Source organism: Orycteropus afer, unplaced genomic scaffold, assembly GCF_000298275.1.
Source record: "Orycteropus afer afer isolate SDZICR_OR568_19922 unplaced genomic scaffold, OryAfe1.0 scaffold00154, whole genome shotgun sequence".
NCBI lineage: Eukaryota > Metazoa > Chordata > Mammalia > Tubulidentata > Orycteropodidae > Orycteropus > Orycteropus afer.
Genome location: NW_006921741.1, coordinates 3,753,121 through 3,757,012, shown reverse-complemented (window position 1 = coordinate 3,757,012; position 3,892 = coordinate 3,753,121).

Genomic DNA, 3,892 nt, shown 5'->3' with positions numbered 1-3,892 from the left:
CAAATATTAGGGCCCTTAAGTTTGAGCCTAAATTTTCCTTGAGAAACTGTATAGTTCTAGGTTTCACATTTAAGTCTTTGATTCATCTGGAGTTTGTTTTTGTGTGTGGTGTGAGGTACAGATCTTGTTTCATTTTTCTGTGTCCTTTTATTTCTTGACTGTTGTTTCCATAGGTGTTGATTGTGAATCTAGGTAAAATGAAATCTTTGACAGCTTTATTTCTTTCTCCATTTATTGTGATATTGCTTATTGCTCTAGTTGTGAGGATTTCTGTTATCTTTATGTTGAGATGTAACCCATACTGAAGGCTGTAGTTTTTGATCATGAGTAAGGTGCTTCAAGTCTTCTTCTTCACTTTAACCAAACAATCTTAAATGTTATCTTTATATCTCAGATTGCTAATGAGTGTTCCTTTAATCCTGATGCCATGTTTTTCTTCAGATGGTCCAGCTTCCTGGATTATTTGTTCAGCATGCAAATTGAATAAGTATGGTGAAAAGATAAAACCCTGACATGTACCTTTCCTGAATTTAAACCACACAGTATCCCCTTATTCTATTTGAATGGCTGCCTCTTGGTCTATGTACAGATTCCTCATAAACACAATTAAGTGTTCTGGAATTCCCATTCTTCGCAATGTCATCCAAAATTTGTTATGATCCACACAGTCACATTCCTTTGCATTGTCAATAAAACACAGGTAAATATCTTTCTGGTATTCTTTGCTTTCAGCCAAGATCCATCTGACATCAGTGATGATATCCCTTATTTCACACCCTCTTCTGAATCCAGCTTGAATTTCTGGTAGTTTCCTGTTGATGTACTGCTGCAAGAATTTTTAAATTATTTTCAGGAAAATTTTAATTTTGTGTGATCTTAATTATACAGTTTGATAACTTCTGCTTTGGCTTACCTTTCTTTGAAATGGGCACAGAAGTGAATCTCTTCAAGTCAGTTGGCTGGGTAGCTCACTTCTGTATTTCTCAGCATAAAACTAGTAATTACCCTCAGCATGACATCTATTTGTTGAAACATCTCAATGGGTATTCTTTGCATTCCTAGAGCCTTGTTTTTCACCAATTCCTTCAGCACAGCTTGGATTTCTTCCTTCATTATCATTAGTTTCTGATCATATATGGCCTCCTGAAATGATTTAATGTTTACTAATTCTTTTTGACATGGTGACTATGTGTATTCCTTCCATCTTCTTTGATGCTTCCTGCATTATTCTCCGTTTTGCCCATAGAAACTTCAATGTCACATCAAAGCTTGAGATCTTTTTCTTCAGTTCTTTCAGCTTAAGAAATGCCTGGTGTGTTCTTTACCTTTGATTTTCCAACTCTAGGTGTTTGCACATTTCATTGTAGTCTGGATTTATATTGTTTACAAATGATATTTACAATGAATAAGTCATTGGTCATGCAAAATTCTTTCTTGAGATATCTGACATCATTTCTATAACTGTGGCCATATTTTTAAAACTACTGATGCTTCTTCTTTGTTTCCAACTTTTACATTCCAATCACCAGCAATTATCAATACATCTTGATGGCATATTGGGTGAATTTCAGACTGCAGAATTTGGTGAAATCTTCATTTCTTTCATCTTTGACTTTAGTGGTTGGTGAGTTAATTTGAATAGTAATAGTATTAACTGGTCTTCTTTATAGGCGTATGGGTATTATCCTATCACTGACAGCATTGTACTTCAGTATAGATCTTGAAATATTCTTTTTGATGATGAATGTGATGCCATTTATCTTTAATTTGTCATTCCCAGTATAGTAGAGCATGATTTTCTGACTCAAAGGGTTGATACTAGTCCATGTCAGTTCAGTAATGCCTAGGATGTCAGCCTTTATGCATTCCATTTTAATTTTAGCAACTTCCAGTTTTCCTAGATTCATACTCCATACATTTCTCATTTTAATTATTGATGGATATTTGCAGCTTTTTTTTTTTTTCTCATTTTGAATCATGTCTCATCAAAATATGAAGGTCCCAAAAGCTTTACTCCATCCACATCATTGAGGTTAACTCTACTTTCAGGAGGTGGATCTTCCGCAGTTGTATTTTGAGTGCCTTCCAACCTAAGGGACTTGTCTTCTGGCCCTATATCAAACAATGTTTCCCCACTGTTCATAAGATTATCAGTAGATTTTTTTTTTTTTTTTTTTCCCTAGAAGTAGACCTGGCCATGTCCTTCTTCCTTGTCTGTCTTAGTCTGGAAGTTCTGCTGAAAACTGTCCACCACAGGTGACCCTGCTAGTATTTTAAATTCTGGTGGCATAGCTTTCACAGCAACATGCAAGCCAACATAGTACAACAAACTTACAGATGGGTGATGGTTGTGAAAGTAGAACCTAAAATAAAATTAGATTGTATATACTTTATAGTTCATAATTATTATAATAAAATTATTGTATTTTGTCATCTATATGACAAGGTTTCACTATCATTCTGGGTAAAACTGAACAAATAGTTCAATTTCTCTGGGGCTTGGTTTCCTCATTTGTGGGCTCAATTTAATATCTACTGTATTTTGCTACTGTGATAAATAAGTAATACTTGCAAAATATCTAGCACAATATTAGGAATGCTGTCAGACATATAAAAAGTGAATCAATTTTGTATGTGAAAAGAGAATTTTATGTATTTAAAAATTTGGACTTGACAACTATATTTTACTATTTGGCTCCCTGCCATAAGTATACCTTTGTACCATTTATTTAGTGGGTGGCAAGAAAATGACTCATGCAAGCACTACTGTGTATTTTTCTTAAAGTGTATGCAATCCCCTCATATAATTAGGGTAATTAAAATTTCAAGCAAAATGCCATATTGATGCATGTTTCTTTGAAGATGGGTGCTAAGTGAAACTTCTAAATGGAATTGAATACTTGAATTTTAAAAGCAGGTCTTTGGTAGAAATTAACAGTATGAAGAGTAATTGTGTTTCTATCGAAGGGCATCTTTACTAAACATTGCTTTTTATTGTAGGAAACAAATATACCTTGTGCTTTTGAACCATGCTAGGACGATCTAGCTGTAATATAATCAGTGTGTACCTGACAAATTTTTACAATGATAATTTAAAAGAGAAAACTGTGAAAATAACATACTGCAAAAAGGATGTGGGGGCAGTGTCTGACCTTGTTTAACTTTACAAGGGGGTAGTATGATCAAGATGAACAGCCCAAGGCGAATTTCTATGAGGCGGAGGTCAAATATGCCTCATCTTCCAACCTTTTGAGCAATTCTGACACCAACCATTCCTCCCATGGCATTCTCTACTTCTCTGCTGGGTTCAGTACTTTGTTGTAGTGGCCACACAGAACTCACAGGCAACACTCATGATTATGGGGTTTATTAAGACAGTAACAGTTTATAAATTCAGGGTCAGAAACAACTCAGGATACAGTTCTTTGATTAGGACAGCCTCTTCTCAGCTGTACCTCAGGCATGCTTCTCTCTGGCTTCAGCCTCTTGGCCCTGTGGCCCCTTGGCCTTTGTCCTTTTTGGCAAGTGTACAAAGTAATCTTAGCTTTGCTGGTAGTTACCCAGAGAGGTACCTCACCCCACCAGCAAGTCTTGGTCTAAAAGCACTCACCTTTCTTGCTCCACGGGCGAGGAAGCCCATCTTTCTTTCTTGTGCTGGTCTCTTGATTCTGCTGCTTCTGCTGCCACTATTTCTCTGTCACTGCTTCTTGCTGTCTCTGTTGTCGCAGCTCTCTGTATCCTGGGTCTAAGTGGTTCCTCACAGGGATCTCAGGTCCAAACATAGTCCACTCCTGGTTCCTCTTTCTTGCTAGTAGTGAGATCCCACTTCTGCCTCTGGGATGCCACATTTTAAGCCTGGCAGATGGCAAAATTGACCATGTTAGGGTTCCAT